Raw genomic sequence first — 13,245 nt, 5'->3', positions numbered from 1 at the left:
GTAATTTAGGAATGCCAACACACGAGTAATACTTGAAATGTTAATTATTTAAATTGGTAATTTAAGATCGAATATTAACATTACTCAATCATCACCACTAATAAATATTGCCTTATCCCATAAAATTTTGAATAAAAACCGCATGATTATTTGCATATAATTTTTTTACGCCTAGAATTCAATATAAAATTATACAAAAACAACATTTAGCCAGAAAATATATCGCTAAAAATTACTTATAGGATGAAAACAATTAAGAAAATTTTATCGGTTCGTTTTTATGAGATAAATATTATTGTTAAAGCTAAAATAAATCTATAAAAATGTATTTGCTTCAATGCAAAAAATATGAAAATTATATTGGTGATCTAGTGTGTTTAACATAATTTTCTGGCTCAAGGGATAAGGCTGTTATATTAATTTGCGAGTCACGGCCCACTAAATAAACATTTTACATTTTTTATAATGACAACATATAATTTATTATAATTATTTCATGATATTTTAGAATATTATCAATTCATATAAGGTATAATTTAATATTATATTGTATAAGAAGAAATCAAATCGTATATTGGTTATATGATAAAGCTATAGACTCAAAACTGTGCACTAGGATCAAATTATTAATAGATCATTATATGTATTGAATTCAAGTTCGAATGAAATGTATAAAAATTAGCGTTGTACATTGCGCGAAAAAATTTTTAACTGTATTGACCACTTCAATCGGGTCTCCGCTATGAAAAAAGATTCCATCATACTAATATGGCTTTGATTGCTTATACATGCGTTCGACAATCAGGTCAAGTTTCTTCGGTGCGACAAACAAGTATATTTTTAAAGACGAGAGCTTTGTTTACAGTGGGTTGGCCTAACAGCGTTTGATGTGTCCCTTGTAGCAAAGCAACATTAATTATTTGTTTTATAATTTAACAGTATCATTGTGAGAGGACGATACGAACCTTTAATCGATTGACTTTAAAATTATAGGTCTAATATTTATACTACGCAATCATCGCCACTTTATACATTACGCAATCTTTATCGAACGCATATATATGCAAATAAATTGGCATGACTATATTAGACAGCGATCATTGCAGAAATTTATTATATTATCTGTAGAAATCGCAAGATTCATTAATCCTTATCGGAAAAATATGCCTGTATGAAAATTAGAATAAATCAATCTAAGTATAGAATAGAGTGATAAACATAGAAATTTATTACTTTATCTACAGTAATTAAAAGGTATCTTAAAATCATATAGATGACAAGAATTAATAATATATGAAAGTGGATTTAGGCTACCAATTTTTTAATCCTTGATATATTTTGCATTCACACAAATCCAGTCCATTTAAAAATTTAATATCCTTATTTTGTTACATTCTAAATATTTCAAATTAAATTGTTGTATTATTAGCAAAGGCAATATTGCTTTCTTGCTTGATTTGAAAATCAAGACTATAATTGCACCCGTTCAAAAATGAATTTCAACAATGAGGAAAGAATCAATACCCATTTATTTACGTATCTATACGCATCATTAATAAGAGAATTAGAAACATCTGAAGCAATATTATCAGCCGGTAAAAAACTAGGAGAAAGACTAGCAGATGATTTTTTCATAAAAACAGAAGCAATAAAGATAACAGAAAAAGACATAGACAAAATATCAAATATCGTACATAATTTTTTTAAGTTATATTTGGATTTTGATGTGAATATATCGATAGATAAATCACAAGAACAAGTTTATATTAGTTTTGATCATTTCTATCTTCTTAAACATGTTAAGGATGAGAGACATACAGCTTTTTTTGCATTGTTTAGAGGTATCTTAGAGACTATTTTTGAATTTATTTGTGTGTATGGTGTTTCGATTGAACATGCGCATGAAAATATGCAATTTAGGTGGAAGTTGTCTTTTTTTGAAAAAGATGTGTTGAATCAAAAAATTATAGGATGAGAATTATATAACCAGGATCTTTTTTTTTCTCTATTGTACTGTGTTTCTTTTTATAAATAAAATATTAATTTTTTTTTGCTTTTCAAATTATAAATATGTTATGGATAAAACCATTTATTTATTTCTCACTATATTTATATATACAAATTTAGTGGAATATCAATTAATCACAAATAAAATATAAGGTTCTAGTCGATATTTAAACACAATATAAAAATTGTTTGGATTACGACATTTTAAAATTATTTGATTAAAATTTACACACTATGGTTTATTATAATCAAATAAATCAAAACTTGATTAGTTTCAAAATTATTTAAAAAATTCAGATAATCTATGATTATTTACGTTAATCTATTAAAAGTAACATAAGTGACATTACTGGATTAGTTTTTCTCAAAAATAGGGACATAGTTTACTTATTACACCAAAATCGCGAAATTTTTTTTGCCTACGCTATAATTTAGTATGTTATAAAGGGAAACTATAAATTTATAAAAAAAATATTTTCTTTGTTTAGTACCGATAAAACCCTTTTTATTGTTTTTTAAGGGATAGAAAACTTTAAATCATTTGTGGAGGTTTTAGAATATTTTCACGGGGCACAACAACTTTCGTTATTTGAATTTAGATAAAGTATCTAAAAGTATATATTGAACCACAAGATTACAGGTTAAATCGAGTCAGTGATATGTATTTTTAAACTAAGGGCTAATACTTGAACTATATGAAAAGACAAGTAATAAATGAATGCTATTTTAATTTTATTAAAAACATTTATATTTGAGTAATTTTAAAAGTTAATTTATTGTAAACAACAAATTTTGATTCCAATATGATTTTAGTTTCAGAAAGAATTATCTGCTAAAAATAAAGATTATACTACGGAAATACCAACATATTGTTGAAATATGTTGATCCGACAAAATCCAATTTACCAAAAAATGGGTAAAATCTTATTTATCACCCCAAATATTTACAGAACACGAAAACTGTGTGAGTATCAGCTACCATTGTAGGAAATTTATTTTTTTTACTGTGTTGGCGCTTCAAAAGCCAGTGTAAATAGGTGATATTACATAAAACTAAAAATAAAACATACATGGAATGTCATACGCGTGAAATGTTCAAATTTACAATACTTAAAGTCATTTTTAAATGCACAGATAAACTAATGCCGCCTATCTGCTAGTAATACATAACATACTGGTAAAAGATCTATGGTAAAATAAAGCTAATGATCAGAAAAATATATAAATTTAGGCACAGAAATTTATTTACTTTATTTCCAAACTTTATATATGCACCAAATCAATTTTTGAATGATGATATGTTCATAAGGGTTGTTGAGATAGTTGACTGGTTCTAAAACCTTTGAACATCTTTAAATTTTTTTTAAAATATTTAACGAAACAAATGCAACTTGTCTTTTTTTAAATCTTAATTTAGTCTCAACTCGTCTATCATGTCAAATTTTTCGTTTTAAAGATGTTTATGATAAATTTTATTGGTTGGATTTATATCACTTTTTATATACTCGAACAATAAATATGATATTTGTTCAGGCATTATAAATATGATAATATTTGGATTTCTTGTTGAGCCATCATATCTACATTGAAATTTATGGATGTATATTTTTAGTTTTTTGTGTAGTGTTAATTTTTTTGTAATTACAAAACAGAAATTTTACACCGTAAATTGAAAAATATTTTTGGCGAGTATAGATTTTATTTTTTTTACGATCAAAGGCAGTAATTTCACGGCATAATTGAAAAAAAAAAATTTGTTTGTTGTAGATTTCATTCTTTTTACAATCATAAGTAAGTAAATTTAAGGCATAATTTGTAAAATATTTTTGGAGAGTGCAGAATTTTATTTTTTTTACAATCATAAGTAAGTAAATTTAAGACATAATCTTTAGAATATTTTTGGTTGGTGTAAATTTCATTCTTTTGACAATCATAAGTAAGTAAATTTAAGGCATAATCTTTAGAATATTTTTGGTTGGTGTAAATTTCATTCTTTTGACAATCATAAGTAAGTAAATTTAAGGCATTATTTGTAAAATATCTTTGTTCGGTGTAGATTTCATTCTTTTTACAATCATAAGTAAGTAAATTTAAGGCATGATTTGTAAAATATCTTTGTTCGGTGTAGATTTTATTTTTTTATGATCATAAGTAAGTAAATTGTGTGCATAATTTGTGGAATATTTTTGTTCGGTGTAGATTTCATTCTTTTTACAATCATAAGTAAGTAAATTTAAGGCATGATTTGTAAAATATCTTTGTTCGGTGTAGATTTCATTCTTTTTACAATCATAAGTAAGTAAATTTAAGGCGTAATTTTTAGAATATTTTTGGTCGGTGTAGATTTCATTCTTTTTACAATCATAAGTAAGATTACTATGACATAATTTAAATTTATCTATGGGATATTTTTATCTTATCGTTTTCTACTCTTTATCAACCGAGCAAAACATAGGAATTGATTAACTGAGCAAGACACAAAACTATTTTTCAATAAGATATTCTTTACAGAACTTGTTTAAATAAAATTAACAAGGGTTTCACTCAAAATATCACGAGCCCAATTTTTTTGATGCACACCAATTAAATACAATACTCATAACTTGTATAGATATTACAAATTCATTGATATAGCATTTATGCAACAAAAATACTATATTTTCAATCATGTTTGATTTTAATTTTGTTTTAAAATATATCTGTTGCTATAAAGTTGGAGGCTCAAATTTCTAGAATTTATCTCGAGTAGTTGAATGAAAATTATCGCCTTAAGACATTATGTTTGCAGTCAAAGCGAGTGATAGAATGATAAAGAAATCAAAAAAGATTGTATATATTGGATACTTCTATATATGATACCTTAATTTCACTTGTATACACTTAAAATTTTCCTTTTTTGGTAATATTTAGATAATATCTTAAATAAAAATTATAGTTTAGCTAAAGATTGCATTGTGTGTTTTGAATTGATAGTCTTACCCAAAAAAAATATTATTGTATTAAAAAATCGAGAAAAAAGAATGCACTACCCGGGAATCGAACCCGGACCTGGAGATTGGCAACCTCCCGTTCTACCACTAGACCAGTAGAGCTTGAAATCGAAAAAAATTGAAAATAAATTTGTAATATCAAACCTGCGGAATTAGTCATCAAATTGTAGGGCGAATTAAGCAGGGTAGAAAAACCCAAGTAAATGTTATCAAATTTAATATTTCAACCAATATAGAATACACGATTTCAAATAAATTCATGATTAGATACAACAAAAAATAATGTATTTTGATTTGTGTCAAGGTTATTTGAATAATTGCCTTGTTTGATACCAAAACCACCGGTAATAAAATTATATTTGGAAATTTTGTCAATTTTAAATTAGAATTGTTGCATAAATTGTGCATTGATGAAGTATAAACCAATTTTTTTTTCAATAGATCTTCAAATAAAAGATATAATATATATAAAGAAGAAAGCAAAGAGCCTGTCTGTCGTGGAATATAGGAATGTAAAAAACATTTTGCAATCGGTTCTATTGCAAAATACCCGACCACTAATTCCTAACACCATAAAATTTAGCACTGATAGAGTTTTACTTTTATTTAAACTAAAAAAAAATACATTAGAATATTTTTTTAATCATACGCAAACTCAACTAAATTTATGCCGCGAAAAAAGTTTAAGTAAAACAAAGGTATTTCATAAAAAAGAAAATCTTTTTGACAATATCCATAAAAGCTTATTAGGAAAAAACACTACACAAAGCTTTTTAATTCAGAAAAAAGATATTGAGTATTATTTAGAATACAATAAAGATTTAAATAATGTATATCAATATAAAAATGAACGAGAAACATATATAAATGTTGATTTAATTGGATTTGAAGGCAAGAACAATTATATTGAAAAAAGTATGGTAAAAACAGATGACAATGATTTTTACTATAATTTTACAATGACAATTAATATTTTTTATGCAGCACCATTTGTAAATGAAATTTATGAATTGAAAGCTTTTTTTGAAATAAGTGAAATCAACGAAGATAATGGAATTTTTTATATTGTTGATGATAAAATTGCTATTGTTTCAGAAAAATATAAGTTTAATTTGTACAAATATATCGTGAGAATTAAAAAGTTGACAAATGAGTTTTCTTTTAAGTATATAAAGAAAATATATAATAAATATAGATGAAGTTATTTGAAACGGGATTTGTAATTTTTAATTTTATAATTCTGAATCATTATTATTTACGGTAATATTAAATTCTCAGCTTTTGTTTAGTTTCAGCATCCATATTGTAGCTATAACATTTACATTATTATTATTTGCGGTAATATTAAATTCTCAGCTTCTGTTTAGTTCCAGCATCAATTGTTAAATTAACATTTATATCTTTATTCCATGGGACATTAAATATATTTTCTCAGCTTCTGTTTAGTTCTAGCACCAATTTTGAAGCTATAAAAATTTATATTATTATTATTTGCTGTAATATTGAATTCTCAGCTTCTGTTTAGTTCTAGCACCAATTTGAAGCTATAAAAATTTACATTATTATTATTTGCGGTAATATTAAATTCTCAGCTTTTGTTTATTCTAGCACCAATTTTAAAGCTATAAAAATTTACATTATTATTATTTGCGGTAATATTAAATTCTCAGCTTCTGTTTAGTTCCAGCATCAATTGTTAAATTAACATTTATATCTTTATTCCATGGGACATTAAATATATTTTCTCAGCTTCTGTTTAGTTCTAGCACCAATTTTGAAGCTATAAAAATTTATATTATTATTATTTGCTGTAATATTGAATTCTCAGCTTCTGTTTAGTTCTAGCACCAATTTTGTAGCTATAAAAATTTACATTATTATTATTTGCGGTAATATTAAATTCTCAGCTTTTGTTTATTCTAGCACCAATTTTAAAGCTATAAAAATTTACATTATTATTATTTGCGGTAATATTAAATTCTCAGCTTCTGTTTAGTTCCAGCATCAATTGTTAAATTAACATTTATATCTTTATTCCATGGGACATTAAATATATTTTCTCAGCTTCTGTTTAGTTCTAGCACCAATTTTGAAGCTATAAAAATTTATATTATTATTATTTGCTGTAATATTGAATTCTCAGCTTCTGTTTAGTTCTAGCACCAATTTTGTAGCTATAAAAATTTACATTATTATTATTTGCGGTAATATTAAATTCTCAGCTTTTGTTTATTCTAGAACCAATTTTATAGATAAAGCATTTACCTCATCATTTCTGGTGCCATAATTAAATATAAATCCCATATTTTTTTATCTCAAAATTATAATTATAAAAAATTACATTCAAAAATCTTCATCAATTACTTTCAAAAATAATGAACATGACTCACAATCAATAAAACCATCATCAAAATTTTGATAATCATAAACATTTCCACAAGCACATTCGATATTCCTGCAAAAATCACCAGCCGAAACTATTTTATATGGATCTCTGAAACGTCTATATTCACATTTAATCAACATTTCATCAATACTTTTTCGTGTACACTCACAAGACAATTTTTCATATGCTTCTTTTAGGACCATAAATTTTCTACCATCACACTTTGTGATATCGGGATGGTATTTTAATGTAAGTTTATGGTATTTCCTTTTTATTTCTTCTTGTGTTGCATTTTGGTTAAGCCCTAAAATCTCATAAAAATCTTTCATTTTATTTTTATTATGATTGATAGTTAGTTTGTAATATCTAAAAAATTATTTCTCGTAATTTACAAATGGGTAAATAAAAGATCGAAATTTTTAGTAGGCTTCTTTAAGAAATTATTCGTGACAAATATGCTGAAATTCAGATATTTATTTTATTATGTGTTAATTTGGTTTTTGATGTCTATAATTTGTTGGTGCAAAACTTTGGTTGATTTATGAGAAAAATTTGAACAATAATTCAACCTTCCTTTCAAAATCATTAATTCAAGTGTTTTTCTCAATCCTTTTAAACCTTTCTCATGTATCTTTTCTTTTCAAGATTTATTAATTCAAGTGTTTTTCTCAATCCTTTTAAACCTTTCTCACATATCTTTTCCTTTCTTGACTCATTAATTCAAGTGTTTTCGTCAATCCTATTGTTTGAGTGTGTAGTTCTGCTTTGATTGAAATCTCTAACTCCTTAATATGCGACTTATGGTATTATATGTCTTCATCATCCCATGTTATGTCGTACTTTACTATTCGCGTTCTGCATTTGTACACAGGGTAGGGGTAACCCCGAAGCAACAATTATTTGTTTGGATTAATTTGGTTTTAACTGCTTAAATTTGTAATCAAAATTTGGTTGATTTTTATGATATTTGGCTAATATCTCTATAATTTACAACCGTACTATGTGCATATTTTCATTTAAAGACTATTGTTTTAAGTTTTTTCATATAATCTTATTGTTTATTCATATGATTCTGCTTCACTCGACATCCCAGTTGAATATCATAGATATGTTTAGTAATTTATAAATTTTTCGGATTGAAAATTCTCTGAAATTAACATTATATTCAGTTTTAAGCTATAATACAAATCAACAAACTCTTTAAAAAAAATATTTACTCTTTATGTAATATCTTAAAATTAATATGATATTTATTATTAAGTTACAATATAATTTAAACATTTTCGATTACTTATTTGATATTTTTTATTCACAACAATTGCTAGCAAAATCTTTAATAAAAAATATCAATTTATTTTTGATTGAATTTTCGAGTGCACAACACTTGAATAAGAATACAACATCTTTAATAAACATAGCTATTTATCAAAAAAATTGCTTTGAATACAAGATATAAAAGCTTTTGCGTGCATACGAATCGTGTAAAAAATTTATATAATACTAAGCTCGAAATTATAGATAGACGCTACATGGAAACTATCTATATAATACAATTTTAATATTTTTTTTTACTTAAATATAATAAGAAATATTTAAGTGGACCTCTGTAACAATACAAGGATATGATTTTTTATCAAACATAATTATACTTATTTTCTTGATTTTTTACCATGATGAAAAACAAGAAGTACTTAACTAATCAAAAGGTGTTCATATAATGCCTTTATCAATATTAAAACTTAGCAGAAATACAAAAAAAAATATTTAATGATTTTATCAATTGATGATATATCCACATAAGTCATATAAATAAAAAAGTGTCAAATTAAATAAAAACTTAACTATATGTGAAGAATCTATCTACTATAAGTTCAAAAAATATCACGGATAGTATACACAATTGATTTATGGGTTAATTTAATACCCCTAACGAAGAAATTTATGATCCTTTTTTGGACAATTCCTATAGACATTTGAACTAAAAGAATCAAATAACGATATTTGACTGACCATAAAACTTAAAACAACATATTTTATTCATAAATAAGATATTTTTAAGATTCCAAGTCTATCTAGTTTGGATTTATAGTAATAAACTTGATTAAAAAACATGCCGATAAAATAAAATACTAAACCAATAAACACAACGATACATATTTATTTTAATAATTTATAGAATACTTTTAAATAATAAAGATACATTAAACGTGCTTATGCTTTTAATCATTCGAATAAATATCATTTTTTTATTTTAAATGTCCAATTATTATATTCTAGAAAAAACTAGTAAAAAAATAAAATTCAAAAGGTATAATTTGTAAAATAACTTCTGCCTAAAATTTTTTGGTAGAGCACAGTAAAAATAATTTAAAATTACTTGGTTTCATAGATGATGGAAACCTATGTGCTATATTTATACACGACAAAAGTTTCCGATTATTATAATTTTTACATAATGATAATCGTATTTCGACACACAAAAAAATAGTAATATTAATTTTTTTTGCAATTATTTTTCTCCTAAAGTGTTATTTTTATCTACAAAACCAAAAAAAATGCTAAAATATCTGTAAATTCCATTTTTTATGTGTATTTTTTTGACAAAGCCAAATAAATTTCAATACTAAAAAAAAGAAACGTCATACTTGAATCTTGTTTTATATTTTTGTAACAAAGCCAATTCGATTTTACACAAAAAATAAAAATAAACCCTTTTTAGATTTTAGTTTTTATATAAAACTATAAATAAATCAGTAAAAATAATAATCCCAAAAATGCACTTTAAAATTTAATTATTATCAATCTCTAACCAATGATTCAAAATCTCAGCTATCAATCACAACTAGTCACCATGAAACCATTCCAGTTTCAGATTATCGTCGAATATAAGCTGAAAGGATAAGATAAAACACGAATGAGTGTCAATTTCACAAGAATCATATTAATCGCTACAATAGCGCATGTCACTGCAAACTTTCCCATCGTAAACAAAGTTGTATCGAGATCATTTTACATAGCGACACCACAGTTCGGACACGTTTTCCATGATGATTTTCCGCAAAAAAGAATTATGCCCCGCATAATAATTGCTCCATTCACTATACCGAAAAGAGAAAATAACAGGTTGAACGATTTTAGTAACAACGAATACAGAAATGAAACTAGCAACAATTTGGGTTATGAACGTAATCGGGAAATATTCGATAATGAGGAAGAAAGTGGTATGAACGATTATACTTATGATAAACAGGATGACAGCCCGGAAAAAGAAGTTAAAAAAGAAAGGAGAAGAAGTATATGGTCTCGAATTCATTCGGGAATAAAGAATTTGATGAGTGGAACTAATCTTGTTAAGGTTTTGGTTGTTCTGTTGGTTGTGTTTCTGAGTGTTGGGCTTGGTTACCAAATCAGAAAAAATGAAGAAAATGCGAATTATGTGAGACTACCTAATGCTCAATAAAATATTTTTTCATTTTAAGTGTAATTTAGGGGAAGTTAAAGATTACAGAGAATAAAACATGGTTGGAATCACAATTTAAATTAAAAAAAAGAAAATTCAATGAAGTTTTTATTGCGGTAACTTCTTTTTCAATTTTAAACTACAACTAAAAAAATTTTTGTCATCATTATACAACCTACCGAAATTTATAAAAAGATTATAAAAATTCCTGTTGAAATATTGAAAATAAAAAAAAGCACAAACTTTATATTCAAAGTACGAAACAGCTACCAAAAAATTTTCTTAAGAACTCTTGTGAAATTTATAATGTACCTATTTTATTTAATGATCATAAAATTTGATCATTATAATTCTAATAAAAAATATATAAACAATCTAGCGTCAAAATTTATCGGAAGAGAAATTCTTTAGATAAACTATTGTTTTTTCACGCTTTTTCTTAAAGAAATTATAGGTAAAAATAAAATATTAGTAAAAATTATTAGAATTAAAATAGAAATGAACTTTAAAAAAAAATTATATCGATTGTGAATTCTCTATGCTGTGCAATGTAAAATAAATAAAATATCATATTTTCTATATTAGATTTGTAAAATATAACAATAATACCTACAAAAAGATCACTATATTGTAATAAATTTATATATATAGGTCAGATCATTATTAAATATTCATTATGTGCCTATAGAAGAAAAAAAATCACACAAAAAAATTTTATAAAAATTAAAATTAGACGAGAAAATAAAAATTCTGTGTAAATGTCCAATATTTAGATATAATTAAAGTGGCTTCAAAATATAGTCTATGCTTTCTTGTCTATTGTGATATATGAAAACATTCGAATACCAAATAAAAATCGAACGGGTATAATTAATAAAAAAAAGATTATATTTGGGTAGTCATTGTCGCTTATGGAATACAAAATAAATAAACCAATGGCCTATAATCGCCCTATTTTTATTATAGTATGGAAACGATTCATCATATAATTTGAACTTTTATTCCGTAGTCTATAAAACAGAAACCAAAATTATTTTTTCTATGATACATGTTTTTGTTTAAATGATATATGATCTTCTTCTCTCGTCTATCCAGTATTCTATTTAAAAATAGACACAGCGAGTCGTTTTTATGTGATATATGTGCTTTCAAATCCATTTAGGCTGTATATTATTTCCATCTAGTTACACGATAATCAGATAAACTAGAACCGTAATTTCCGAGTCTAAAATTTTACATAAATAAATATACATTTCCTTAAATTTATATTGTATCGGATTTATCAATATTTTATGTTTAGTTGATTTTAAAAAAAGCATTTTTTTATAAATAAATTATAACTAGTTGCTATTTTTTATGTTTACTTGATTTAAAGATTGTCTTTTACCCAATTAAATTGTATGTTTTATCAGTTAGACTAGAATTTAATGTAGGCTTAAATTTTTTTTTCGGTTTTTATTTATTTCCTTGCATGTTTTTTTCTTATAAATTATTTAAAAAATTAATCAAAACAATTTTACGTTTGTATTTATATTTATTTACACATTTGGATCACAAAAAAATAACCATACAATTATTTTCTGTTTATTTTTAGTATAATCCGGCATTCGACCAATTATATTTATTTTTGCAAAATTTAGTTTGTTTTATGTGGTGGATTTGTTCAATACTTAATATAATTATTGCATTTTTACAAGCTTTTTTTATGCGTCTTCTTCTTTCAAGACCCAATAATTTAAGTATTTTTCACTATGAATTTTTTTGTGCACATGCTTCTGCTTCAGTTGGTATTTTCGGCTCCCTTATATACGACTGTTATATAAAATAAATAAGATATTTTTTTTTGCAAAAATAAAAATTGTTTTGTATTCTGGATTTAGAAAATTAAATTAAAAAAGAAGGCGGCGATTGTACATATTTAAAAGATAATCTAAAGTTGGAAAATTTTTAAACAACACCTCAACTTATTAGAACGCCAATTTAAATGCCCAACACCTTAATTTATAGACGGAAGAGCCTTTTTTATTGATAAAGTACAGGTATAATTTTCACTTTAATACTATATCGAATTAGAATGGTAAATAAAACCCAATACATATATTTATAGATTAAAAAACAATTTTTGTTATAAAAACACTTTCTATCAAAAATTAAAGGATTACCATCGTATTGTTATCACTAGATTTTTTATTTGGTTTATTAATATAGTGTATTGGAATCAGTTTATAAATATTACTACGTCATGATGATGTGAGACATTGAATTTTTTATTCGGTTCATTAATATAGTGTATCGGCATCAGTTTATTTTATATTAATGTGTCATGATATAGTTATCATAAGTTTAGTCATTCGATTCATTAATATAGTGTATTGGAATCAGTTTATAAATATTACTACGTC

The 13,245-nt window shown here is 24.8% G+C and overlaps 1 non-coding gene across 1 annotated transcript; it reads right to left on the bottom strand.

The window, feature by feature from the left end:
* Positions 1-5,028: 5,028 nt before the first annotated feature.
* On the bottom strand, positions 5,029-5,099 carry TRNAG-GCC (transfer RNA glycine (anticodon GCC)). Its single transcript has one exon. It is a non-coding gene; the product is annotated as a tRNA-Gly (tRNA).
* Between the last annotated feature and the right edge of the window lie 8,146 nt (positions 5,100-13,245).

Source organism: Rhyacophila brunnea, unplaced genomic scaffold, assembly GCF_057557595.1.
Source record: "Rhyacophila brunnea isolate RB1 unplaced genomic scaffold, BYU_Rbru_1.0 scaffold_89, whole genome shotgun sequence".
In the NCBI taxonomy this organism is placed as follows: Eukaryota; Metazoa; Arthropoda; class Insecta; order Trichoptera; family Rhyacophilidae; genus Rhyacophila; species Rhyacophila brunnea.
This window is presented reverse-complemented; position numbering and strand designations above follow the sequence as displayed.